Consider the following 14,282-nt stretch of genomic DNA (forward strand, 5'->3'; position numbering starts at 1 on the left):
AAATGTAATGTAAATGTAAATATGGATTTGGTCCCCCATTTGCTGTTACAACAGCCTCCACTCTTCCGGGAAGGCTTTCCACTAGATGTTGGAACATTGCTGCAGTGGACTTGCTTCCATTCAGCCATAACATTTACATTTACATTTATGTCATTTAGCAGACGCTCTTATCCAGAGCGACTTACAAATTGGTGCGTTCACCTTAAGACATCCAGTGGAACAGCCACTTTACAATAGTGCATCTAAATATTTTAAGGGGGGTGAGAAGGATTACTTTATCCTATCCTAGGTATTCCTGAAAGAGGTGGGGTTTCAGGTGTCTCCGGAAGGTGGTGATTGACTCCGCTGTCCTGGCGTCGTGAGGGAGTTTGTTCCACCATTGGGGGGCCAGAGCAGCGAACAGTTTTGACTGGGCCATAAGAGAACTGATGTTGGGCGATTAGGCCTGGCTTGCAGTCGGCGTTCCAATTCATCCCAAAGGTGTTCGATGGGGTTGAAGTCAGGGCTCTGTGCAGGCCAGTCAAGTTCTTCCTCACCGATCTCGACAAACCATTTCTGTATGGATCTCTCTTTGTGCACGGGGGCATTGTCATGCTGAAACAGAAAAGGGCCTTCCTCAAACTGTTGCCACAAAGTTGGAAGCCCAGAAACATCTAGAATGTAATTGTATGCTTAAGCGTTAAGGTTTCCCTTCACTGGAACTAAGGGGCCTGGCCCGAACCATGAAAAACAGCTCCAGACCATTATTCCTCCTCCACCAAACTTTACGGTTGGCACTATGCATTCGGGCAGGTAGCGTTCTCATGGTATCCGCCAAAACCTAGATTAGTCTGTCGGACTGCCAGATGGTGAAGCGTAATTCATCACTCAAAAGAACGCTCCAGAGTCCAATGGCAGCTAGCTTTACACTACTCCAGCAGACGCTTGGCATTGCGCATGGTGATCTTATGCTTGTGTGCGGCTGCTCGGCCATGGAAACCCATTTCATGAAGCTCCCGACAAACAGTTATTGTGCTGACGTTGCTTCCAGAGGCAATTTAGAACTCGGTAGTGAGTGTTGCAACCAAAGACAGACAATTTTTACGTGCTTCAGCACTCGTTGGTCCCGTTCTGTGAGCTTATTTGGCCTACCACTTGGCCGGCTGAGCCGTTGTTGCTCCTAGACATTTCCACTTCATAATAACTGCACTTACGATTGACCGGGGCAGCTCTAGCATGGCAGAAATTTGACGAACTGACTTGCTGGAAAGGTGGCATCCTATTATGACAGGCCATTCTATTGCCAATGTTTGTCTATGCAGATTTTATACACCTTTCAGCAACAGTAATCCACTAATTTAAAGGTGTGTCCACATACTTTTGCATATATAGTGTATGTCCTTGTCCTGTCCTTGGTTGATTTAGAAAATAAAACATTCATAATTGAAGTCAGTAACCATAGTATGTCACATATATAGACATCAAAATCGCTCAATCATCCTAACATAATGCAACATGTGATGGTCTTGTTTACCAAATAAGTGTTCACTTTCAACCTAACTGTCACGCCGTGACCTTAGAGAGCCTTTTTACGTCTCTATTTGGTTTGGTCAGGGTGTGATTTGGGTGGGCATTCTATGTGTTGTATTTCTTTGTGTTTGGCCGAGGGTGGTTCCCAATCAGAGGCAGCTTTCAATCTTTGTCTCTGATTGGGAATCATACTTAGGTAGCCTTTTCCCCCACCTTGTTGTGGGCTCTTGTCCTTGTATTGTTGCTGTTGAACCCTACAAGGCTGTACTTTCGTTGGTACTCTCTTTCTTGTTTTTCTGGTTATTAAAGAATATGATTAACCTACCCCACGCTGCATCTTGGTCCACTTCTTCAGACGAGCGTTACACTAACCATGATCATATATGTAATTTGTGTTTTTTCAGGTCTTAAGATAAGTAAAAGTGTATGAACTAATACATTTTGTCATTACCACCACATTTTGTCCTTTCCATCCATATTCATTGACATTTTTACAGTATTTGATCATAAATAGCAGGGATTCTAGCAGTCCAATCTCCAGTTGATCTGTTAGCATACAATGTATCCTAAACACATTATTAAAACATAATTTAAAAAATCCCTCAAAAATAGTAATGACGTATAATAAAAATATTATCTTCTCAAGTCATATTTACCTTTTAATTAATTTCCCAGCATCACAATTTGAATCTCACTCCATGAAATCCATGTTCTCCACTGTCACTATTCATATCCATGGTAACCCAGTACACAACATAAAAAAAACATTATTATCATATAATTTGCTTGTCATGGTGGGAATGACACAATACTCAGACACTAACATATTTCCCGAGTGGCGCAGTGGTCTAAGGCGCTGCATCGCAGTGCTAGCTGTGCCACTAGAGATTTTGGGTTCGAGTCCAGGCTCTGTCGCAGCCGGCCGCAAACGGGAGACCCATGGGGCGGCACACAATCGCTCCAGTGTTGTCCGTGTCAGGCCAGTGTTTGGATGGCAGGGATGTTCTAGTCCCATCACGCACTAGTGACTCCTGTGGCAGGCCAAGCACAATGCACGGTTGCCAGGTGTGGCTGGCTTCTGGCTTAAGCGGGCATTGTGTCAAGAAGCAGTGCTGCTTGGCTGGGTTGTGTTTCAGAGGACACACGGCTCTCGACCTTTGCCTCTCCCAAGTCCATATGTGAGTTGCAGTGATGGGACAAGAGTGTAACTACCAATTGGGGAGAAAAAGGGGTAAAGAAAAAAAGTTGGGGTGTGAGACAGAACAAAAACAGTGAAATCCAGACATGAAATTCTTTAGAAAATGTCATTTAAAAAATGTTGAAAGCTGGAAACAAAGGTGTAAGGTTATTTTAGTCTGTACTTAATGGATGTGGGGACTAAATAAAGTCCCATATTTGTAAAATCACCCATAAAAGGGTGGGGTCAAGTTTACCAGTTTACCACCCTTGTGAGGACGTCGTGTTGGAGGCCAAATTGCCTCCTTCCTGCTTCTCTGCTGTTTCCATAGGGGGCGTTTTGCAGGAATATCTGCCCTATGATGGGGTGTATGAGGTTTTCATCCCGACATTGACTGACACTGAATTGATTATGGACGAGGTCTCTCCAGAGCCTGGAGAGGATAGGGTGTGCTCTGACACTTTCCCGGACTTGGAGAGAAAATTACTGCACTGTAAAATGTTCCTGGGTGTGGCACGGAAGTTGTGTCACTGCTAGTGTGTCTGGAGACAACTCCAGTGTTCACAGTGCATGTTTTGGGAGAGAAGGCAAACATTGTTTGGATAGCTGCAACACTTGTGATAAATAACTTATGGTTTATTTTATTGTATTGACCAGTTTAATGTAATTTTCTTTGTTGTCTTTGGAGAGCATGTGTCCGGTTTCTCCATCATGTTTACTTGTTAGGGCTAGGGTCTTTTTTCTCAATTTCCACCTCACGGACGTTCCCAAAGTAAACTTCCTGTTGCTCAGGGCCTGAAGCAGGGACATGCATATAATTGGTACCATTGGAAAGAAAACACTCTGAAGTTTGTAGAAATGTAACAATAATGTAGGACTATAACACAATAGATATGGTAGGAGAAAATCCAAAGAAAACTAACCGAAAATTCAGTCACCTACATGTCGAACTTTTTTCCGAATTAACTCCATAATATCGACTGAAACATGGAAAACGTTGTTTGAATCAATCCTGAAGGTGGTTTGTCATATTTCTCTCCATTGAAAGCACCGTCCTTGTAGCCTGGTTTGTTCTGAGATTTGAATGGAAAAATACCGGGACCTGACTTTTGCGCACCAATTGGCACGCAGACACCTAGCGGGACACCTGGTAAATGTAGTCTCTTATGGTCAATCTTCCAATGATATGCCTACAAATACGTCACAATGCTGCAGAGACCTTGGGGAAACAAGAGAAAGAGTCCGTTTATTCCTGTCGCATTCACAGCCATATAAGGCGATCATGGAAAACGTAGCCTCAGAAATCCTGTGCATTTCCTGGTTGGTCATACATCTTGGTTTTGCCCGAAACATTTGTTCTAAGGGACTCACAGTGAAAATCTTTGCATTTCTGGAAACGTAAGACTGTCTTCTTTCCAAAGCTATCAATTCCAAGCATATTCGAGCATCTTTTCGTGACAAAATATTGCGCTTAAAACGGGCACGTCTTTTTATCCAAAAATGAAATACTGCCCCTATAGGACTAACAGGTTAATGCAACCACTGTGTCAGATTTCATAAAAACTTTACGGAAAAAGCAAACCATGCAATAATCTGAGACTCACAAAATAAAAAATAAAAAATAAATACAATTTTCCGCCATGTTGGAGTCAACAGAAACCAGAAATCACATTATAAATATTCCCTTACCTTTGATGATCTTCATCAGAATGCACTCCCAGGAATCCTAGTTCCACAATAAATGCTTGATTATGTTCGATAATGGCGTTAGGTACAACTATCCAAACGCTTGTGCAGGTCCTGCATAACTTCAGACAAAAACTTTAAAAAGTTATATCACAGGTCGAAAAAACATTTCAAACTAAGTATAGAATCAATCTTTAGGGTGTTGTTATCATAAATCTTCAATAAAGTTCCAACTGGAGAATTCCTTTGTGTCTAGAGAAGCAATGGAACGCAGGTCAATATCATGTGGAATGAGCGTGACCAGGAAATGGCTCTCTGCCAGTAACCTGACTCATTCAGCTATTATTCAGGCCCACAATACAGTAGAAGCCTCATTCAAGTTTCTAAAGACGGTTGACATCTAGTGGAAGCCATAGGAAGTGCAACTTCATCCATATCTCACTGTGAATTCAATAGGGCCTGGGTTGAAAATCGACCAACCTTAGATTTCTCACTTCCTGTTTGGATTTCTTCTCAGGTTTTTGCCTGCCATATGAGTTCTGTTATACTCACAGACATCATTCAAACAGTTTTAGAAACTTCAGTGTTTTCTATCCAATACTAATAATAATATGCATATATTAGCAACTGAGACTAAGGAGCAGGCCGTTTACTCTGGGCACCTTTCATCCAAGCTACTCAATACTGCCCTTGCAGCCATAAGACGTTATTAAGCTGATGCAGCACGTCAGATATAGGCTACAAAAGCACTCAATGATCTCGGATTCTCTGTATTTGAACTTCATGATTATTGTGGTATAGCACGATATAAGCAGAATTCAATATAATTCCAATGCAAGAACCACCCCAAAACTTAAACTGCCCTCTTAGTCACTTTATCCTCTATGAATGTACAGTATATTATATTTAATGCATGATCAACATTTCCTTAACAAAACATTCTAAATGAATGGGGGAATATGTTTGGATTAACTGTAACTTCACTGATGAATATACATTTTAAGGGGCATTGATAAACAATTGACACAATGAAACAAATCAGTCTTTGCTAACAACTATTGCTAACGTGCAGATGCTTTGGAAAACACTAGTGAAATGAATGACTTGTGTTTTATTGCACACCTTCCTCATAGTGTATGTAAAAGTGTTTAAAAAAGTGAACATTTGGTAAAAGCAACAAAGCACTCTGCTTCCTACCCTCGTACCCTGGTAGCTACTTCCTCCACTGAGTTCCGTTTGTGGTCACCACTAAAGTGTCAATACCTGCTGGGGCAGAGATGTTTGATTGTGCTAGGGACCCAAAGTTTTCCCCTGAGCTCAATCCTTATGCCCTCTCCTCCTCCATCTCCTCCGTCCTTGCATATGCCCTGACACGTGTAGTGGGTAAAGGCGATTGAAGAGAGGTGTTGCGTCTCCCTCCAGCTTTAAAAATCCTTGTTTATCTAAGTAACATAAAGAAAATATCCATCAAAAACTGAAAATTTAAGCTAGAGATGTCAGTTTTTGCATGGGCTGCATCTCAATCCACCACATCTGCCTATGTCGGTCTTCCTCGTTTGTGGTGGAAGGTGTGGCCAAGCTACCGCTGCGTTTGTCAGACCATGAGACATCTGTAAAATCGGTCTTCTCAAGAAAACGTCTGCCCACGTCTGAACTGTTTTGGCTACAAACTAATATGACCACTCTGTGGAAAGACGAGATTCTCACGAACAAGATGATGTTCTTTTGTGCCCCACAACTGTCACGGGACTCATCTGAAGGTAACCTGGTACCGGTTAAAAAAATAGTTTCTTGCCAACAAAAAAAGTAGTTAAATATGTGTCCAAAAAATTTCAATATTTCCTGAGCTTTCTTATATCTCCTAGATATAGAACAGACACTTGAAAACCTTATTTCTTATGATGTTTTTTTGACTGTCTGTTTTGCCATTTATGAATGTGTTATTCAATATTCTATGGGCTATAGTAGTAAAAGCAAAATTCAATTTTTAATGAAATACTTTGTATTGCATTAGAGGTGCTAATATTCCAAATCAAATAGCTAAATGATCCATGGTATGACCACCTTCCAATAATTCCATATGTTAGCTTAGTAGACTCCCCCCCCTAAAGGCTTAGACTTGAAGAGGTTAACTTTAGTCACATTTGTCATTGAGAGCCTGAGTGTGGATCTGACATCCTTTGTATATTTTAGCAATTGTCTCCAGTGAGTCACACGTTAGCAACATTAACATCCTCTTTGAGAACTATACACTAGACTGTAACCTCAGATTCCAATAATAAAAATAGTTATTATGCTAATTTGTTCAGAGCAAGGTGCAGCAAAAAATGTATGTGTTTTGATAATACCTATCTGTCTTTCTATCGCCGTCGAGGCTGACAGGCAGACGAAGCAGAGAGACTGACAGTACACAGTGTCATTTTCAGTTGATTAAATACCTTGGTGAGGATGCAATGTTTGGACTCCTCATGCTTAGTCATTCAGATAGGAGACCGCTAATGCTAATCGAAGGTGGCAAACTGACTTTTTTATGATGGCTAACTCAAAAGGGTCAACACATTCTGCTCTGCTGCATTCACTAAGTATCTATTAGTGACTTGGCTAACAATGTGCCTTTCTTTGCCAATGTGGAAACTGTCAGGGAGAATGAGAGAAGTTTTAGGTTACCAATGCAAAGGAAAACAAGACTTTCTTATTGGACAAATTCATGTAGGTCCCTCCCCGTTTCGAGCTGCTTGCTAATGTTTGGTTTCTTGTGAATAAACCCCTGAACACCCTTCAGAGAGTAAGGGAACTGTTTTTGGTCAGATTTGCGTAAATATACACTGAACAAAAATATAAACGCAACATGTAGGTCCCATGTTTCATGAGCTGAAATAAAAAAAATCCCAGACATTTTCCATATGCAAAAAACTAAATGTTGTGCACAAATTTTTTACATTCCTGTTGGTGAGCATTTAAAGTTTGCCAAGATAATCCATCCACCTGACAGGTGTGGCATATCAAGAAGCTGACAAAAGTGCACCTTGTGCTGGGGACAATAAAAGGCCACTTTAAAATGTGCAGTTTTACCACAAAACACAATGCCACAGATGTCTCAAGTTTTGAGGGAGCGTGCAATTGGCATTCTGACTACAGGAATGTCCACCAAAGCTGTTGCCAGAAAATGGAATGTTAATTTCTCTACCATAAGCTGCCTCCAATGTCGTTTTTAGAAAATTTGGATGTACGTCCAACCAGCTTCACCACTGCAGACCACCCCAGCCCAGGACATCTTCCCCTGAAGGATTGTCTGTGGGGGGGGGGGGGTGTTGAGGAGTGTTTCTGTCTGTAATAAAGCCCTTTCGTGGGGACAAACTCGTTCTAATTGGCTGGGCCTGGCTCCCCAGTGGGTGGGCCTGGATGCCAATTGGGTGGACCTATGCCATCAAAGGCCCACCCATGGCTGCACCCCTGCCCAGTTATGTGAAATCCGTAGATTGGGGCCTAATGCATTTATTCAATTGACTGATTTCCTTATATGAACTGTAACTCAGTAAAATTCATGTTGCATTATTATTTTTGTTCAGTATAATATTCAGTGCTTTCCAATTCTCTCCTTAAGTACCCCAAACCATTCCATCTATTTGACCTATTCCAGCACAAGCACACCTGATTCAACCATTCAATGGCTTGATGATTAATAGACCCAGTCGAATCAGGTGTGCTGGTGTTGGAATAAATCAAACAAACTGGGAGAACTTAAGGGAGGTTTGAGAAACACTTTTATTCTGTATGTCAAATGTCCCACATAACATGTTTGGTGACAGTCCAAGATGCAGTATGAACCAGTGGTGACAATCTGCTGAATTGAATTAAGGTTTTGATCGTGGACATGTTTTTTTTAATGGTTGGATGAGAAAAGAGGAAAGGCTACGCCCATACTCAGGCCCTGTGTGTAGTTAACTGAGCCTCTGCCCGTTCATCGCCATTTTACCTGTTGTTGTTGTCTTAGCTGATTGGCTGTTGTCTTAGCTAGCTCTTCCAATCAACACCTGTGATTTGTTTTATGCCTCGCTTTATGTCTCTCTCTAATGTCAATATGCCTTGTATACTGTTGTTTAGGATAGTTAACATTGTTTTAGTTCACTGCGGAGCCCCTAGTCCCACTCAACATGCCTCGAATGCCTCTTTTATCCCGCCTCCCACACATGGGGTGACCTCACCCAGCATGGCTGGTGCATCCAGAGATGCAACCTCTCTTATCGTCACTCAATGCCTAGGTTTACCTCCACTGAACCCGCACCCTACCCCTGTCTGTACATTATGCCCTGAATCTATCCTACCACGCCTAGAAATCTGCTCCTCTTATTATCTGTCACCAACACACTAGATGACCAGTTTTGCTAGCCTTTAGCCGTACCCTCATCCTACTCCTCCTCTGTTCCTCGGGTGATGTAGAGGTTAAGCATCAGCTATCTGAGCAGCTTAACGACCGCTGCAGCTGTACACAGCCCATCTGTAAATAGCCCATCCAATCGACCTACCTCATCCCCATATTGTTTGTATTGACTTTTTTGCTCTTTTGCACACCACAATTTCTACTTGCACATCCTCATCTGCACATCTATCACTTCAGTGTTAATTTGCTAAATTGTAATCACTTCGCTACTATGGCCTATTTATTGCCTTACCACCATTTGCACACACTGTATATAGACTTTTTCTATTGTGTTATTGACTATACGTTTGCTTATTCCATGTGTAACTCTGTGTTGTTGTTTGTGTCGCACTGTTTTGCTTTATTTTGGCCAGGTCGCAGTTTGAAATGAGAACTTGTTCTCAACTAGCCTACCTGGTTAAATAAAGGTGAAATAAAAAAAATAAAAAAATATGATACCCCCCCCACCATTGCCTTCCTTCAGAGGCCCTTCTCCACTGTTTTCACCAGAGAGAGAAATCTGAAAGAATTTGTGATTGCCTTATCATCTTCGCCTTTCAGTGTGAACGCCTTATAAGGAATTAATAGCCTCGCTTATTCACTCGTCTCGCCCAGCTTTATTGAGAGAATTGATAAACTGACCACTTCCAAATAAATTAATCTCGTCCTGAAAAATAATTTTCTACAACTCCTTTTCCTGGCTCTCCCTATAGAAAATGGGCCCTAGAGGGTAAGTCTTTTTTTTGTTGAAAAAGTGAACTGGTTCTTTCAGGTTTTGATGTGTTTAAAGGTCCAATGCAGCAGTTCAAATAATTTCTGGGTAACAATTAAATACCTTACTGTGAATGTTTTCAATTAAAATGGTCAAAAAGAAACAAAAATAGCTTCTTAGCAAAGACCAATTTCTCAAGCAACAATTTTTCTAGGACTATTAGGGAGTGGGGAGGCTAAAACTAAAAACTAGCCGTTATTGGGATAAAGGCTTGGAACTTTTTTTTCTTATTGGTCTATTAACTAATTTACCGCCAGGTGATGTCACCAGGCAAGCCAAAACTCCATTCCATCACAACAAGCTGAAATATCAGGCAGTCTTTTCAAACAGCTCTTATACTAAAGGACATTTTCACAATTGCACAGTATTAGTCCAACCTCATAGTGTGGAAATATATTTTTAAAAACACAGGTAAATATATTTTTTGACTACACTGGGCCTTTAAAGCTGGTGGACACATGCAGCTCAAGTCGTATTACGATTCCTATAGGATCATCAATAAGCACATGCTTGCAAAATGTGTGTTGAGACACCTAATTTGAGACTTTTTTTGAAGCAATGTGAAGTAGGAAGTCTAAACTGAAGAAACAAGACATTATAGTTTACCTGAAATATTTCTGAATCCCAAATCAACTCCTAGTCTCTACACCCGCACTAGTGTAGATCTGAGAAGATTGGATAGTTGTCCGTGATGTGGCGACAAATCCGCCTATCAGAGGGCAAGATGCAGCTAGCAACATATTGCTTCCATTGATTGGTTGATTTGGGATTCAGGAACAGCTTAGCTACCACTACCTGCTGCGTTATGCCCATTTCATACACAGCACGGACAAAGTACTAGCACAAAAATGTCAGAGTAGGTGATCTTGATCAATCGCATCAGTATCGAGAACGCTGATGGTTTCCCACTCTGGAAAACAGAGATGGAGAGTTTCACCAGCACTACACGCCAAGTCAATTTCCTTCAAACATTTACATTTACATTTACATTTAAGTCATTTAGCAGACGCTCTTATCCAGAGCGACTTACAAATTGGTGCGTTCACCTTAAGACATCCAGTGGAACAGCCACTTTACAATAGTGCATCTAAATCTTTTAAGGGGGGTGAGAAGGATTACTTTATCCTATCCTAGGTATTCCTGAAAGAGGTGGGGTTTCAGGTGTCGAAGGTGGTGATTGACTCCGCTGTCCTGGCGTCGTGAGGAGTTTGTTCCACCATTGGGGGCCAGAGCAGCGAACAGTTTTGACTGGGCTGCGCGGGAACTGTACTTCCTCAGCAGGCCAGAGGTGGATGAACGCAGAAGGGCCTGATCAGAGCCTGGAGGTACTGAGTTCCCTCACAGCTCCGTAGGCAAGCACCATGGTCTTGTAGCGGATGCTAGCTTCAACTGGAAGCCAGTGGAGAGAGCGGAGGAGCGGGGTGACGGAGAGAACTTGGGAAGGTTGAACACCAGACGGGCTGCGGCGTTCTGGATGAGTTGTAGGGGTTTAATGGCACAGGCAGGGAGCCCAGCCAACAGCGAGTTGCAGTAATCCAGACGGGAGATGACAAGTGCCTGGATTAGGACCTGCGCCGCTTCCTGTGTGAGGCAGGGTCGTACTCTGCGGATGTTGTAGAGCATGAACCTACAAGAACGGGCCACCGCCTTTGATGTTAGTTGAGAACGACAGGGTGTTGTCCAGGATCACGCCAAGGTTCTTAGCGCTCTGGGAGGAGGACACAATGGGAGTTGTCAACCGTGATGGCGAGATCATGGAACGGGCAGTCCTTCCCGGGAGGAAGAGCAGCTCCGTCTTGCCGAGGTTCAGCTTGAGGTGGTGATCAATCCACACTGATATGTCTGCCAGACATGCAGAGAAATTCGCCACCTGGTCATCAGAAGGGGGAAAGGAGAAGATTAATTGTGTATCGTCTGCATAGCAATGATAGGAGAGACCATGTGAGGTTATGACAGAGCCAAGTGACTTGGTGTATAGCGAGAATAGGAGAGGGCCTAGAACAGAGCCCTGGGGGAAGCCAGTGGTGTTAACAGAGGAGACAGATTCTCGCCACTCCACCTGGTAGGAGCGACCTGTCAGGTAGGAGCAACTACGCCGGAGATGCCCAACTCGGAGAGGGTGGAGAGGAGGATCTGATGGTTCATTATCGAAGGCAGCCGATAGGTCTAGAAGGATGAGACAGAGGAGAGAGAGTTAGCTTTAGCAGTGCGGAGGGGACAGAGAAGAGAGTCTCAGTTGAAAACTAGTCTTGAAACCTGACTGATTTGGATCAAGAAGGTCATTCTGAGAGAGATAGCGGGAGAGCTGGCCAAGGACGGCACGTTCAAGAGTTTTGGAGAGAAAAGAAAGAAGGGATACTGGTCTGTAGTTGTTGACATCGGAGGGATCGAGTGTAGGTTTTTTCAGAAGGGGTGCAACTCTCGCTCTCTTGAAGACAGAAGGGACGTAGCCAGCGGTCAGGGATGAGTTGATGAGCGAGGTGAGGTAAGGGAGAAGGTCTCCGGAAATGGTCAAACAACTTTGGAGGAAGAGAGAAAAATTAGGGATGGGATATGACGGATAGGAGGACCTATTAAGGGTTCGGGGCCATTTTTCACGGCCCTTGATGTCAATATGAGCCATCTGGTAGTAGGGTAGCACTAGTATTATAGGGTTGGATCAAATATAAATGACTCAGGAGCCAGATGGAGATCATATGTGGCGAACGTTTGTTTGGCTTTTTGACATACATTTAAGAGTTTGGGGTTAAATGATCGATGAAGTTAAATGACTAGATATGAGTTTGAAGGATGTTCTGTGCATGCTGTAGTATAATAGGAAATGAGTTAGGATGTGTGTGTGTGTGTGTGTGTGTGTGTGTGTGTGTGTGTGTGTGTGTGTGTGTGTGTGTGTGTGTGTGTGTGTGTGTGTGTGTGTGTGTGTGTGTGTGTGTAAACACAGATGCACCATACTAGCTGCTGTATCTTTAGAAGCTTTTTATTGTGGGATTAAAGATAAAAACAGACTACGTGTCAGATCTCTGTCACCAACACACACACACGCACGCACACACACACTCAGTACATTCATACACATATAATCAAACATCTGTTATTATTCGAAGGATCAACGAAAATGCTATCGGGCTTGATCATAGTCATTATTAAAGGGGCCCAGACACATAATATGCCAAATATGCTGTAATTAAAAGGGCAAGACATGCCATAACCCCGTTGCCTCCAGTTGTCTCGATTTTCTTTGGAGGTTGCGTTGCAATTTCTATGTGTTTTTTCTCCTGTTGCTAGCATCCTGAAATTACGTCTAAAAGTATATGTACCCCCCAAAAAACAGCCACTAAGACATTAATGGTGAGATTTGTTTCCAGCTGCCCACGTGCCATTTCCTGTCATGGCAACAACAACAAAAATATGCAGTTTTCTGGCACTCCTCGTTGAGAAATCGCTAAGTTCTGCAAGAGTGCTCCACCCTTTTCTATTTTCTTCTCTCTCTCTAGCAGTTCTCACTCTTTTCTGCTCACACTCCCTGTATATCTCTCCATTCCTCCCTGTCTGTATCCCCTGTATCCCTATCTCTCTCACCCTCTCTCAGTATCTCCCTCTCTCTTCCGCTCCCTTTTTAAGTTCTCTCTTTTATGTTTCCTTAAGGCTGGCTTACAGTCCGGCTATCGACATGTCTGTAGACAATTGTCGCCGCAACATCATGAATATTCTATTGTCGTCCGACATCAAACTTGTCATTGTTGTTATGAAAAAGTATAAACACAAAACAGCCTCTGCATGACATCAGCAGCCCGGTGTTCCAAATAGCATACTTTCTCTATTTTAACACCAGTAAACCCAAAACATTTATTCAGAAATGTTCTAAACAATGTTTTGGGTTTTTGCTAGCTAGTTAGCAAATAATGACCAGAGTATAGCTGACCACGTCTTATCTTTAGCTACTTTAGATTCATTATTACAGGAAAATAAACCCACAAAAACATTATTTACAAGGTCATAGAGAGTTTACATAAAATTGCTTACTGCCACCAGGGTTGGCCAGGTTACTTTCTAAATGTAATCCATTACAGTTTCAAGTTACCTGTCCAAAACTGTAATCAGTAACATAACTTTTGGATTGCCCAAACTCAGTAACGTAATCTGAGTACATTCAGTTACTTTTAGATTACTTTCCCCTTAAGAGGCATTAGAAGGAGACAAAAATGTATGTTACTAATTGAACAACATCGATTGCAGGATAAATCAATGTAACGATGTACCTTGCTGGCCATATATGGATGTTACATGTTACTTTATGCGTTGGTTATGTAGGCTTCTTCTAACCCATCGCTTTATACTACATATAACAATAAGATTAACTTCAACTTTGGTTTTTAATGTAAAGATATATCAGAATTCCAGTCATTCCAATAAATATTATACCCCTTGATCTTCAAGAATAGGACTTGGAAATATGGTTGTTGTTTTATCTGAGCATGACCCCAAAACTAAGGACTTATTAGCCAGCCCTTCTCTGTTGTTTATGATTTTGTTGTCATGGAGGACTGATTACATTTTGATTCAAATTGGAAAATAAATGCTGCGCTCATGGAATGGCATGCTTTGAGCACTACAGAAACGTGCTATTTTCACGTGAAAAAGTAATGCCATATGCTGCATTTGCTGTAGGCCTATTGTTTACCTTTTTGTTGGTGACACTTTAATATCTTGATAATATG

The sequence above is a fragment of the Oncorhynchus nerka genome, linkage group LG12 (assembly GCF_034236695.1).
Source record: "Oncorhynchus nerka isolate Pitt River linkage group LG12, Oner_Uvic_2.0, whole genome shotgun sequence".
Lineage (NCBI taxonomy): Eukaryota > Metazoa > Chordata > Actinopteri > Salmoniformes > Salmonidae > Oncorhynchus > Oncorhynchus nerka.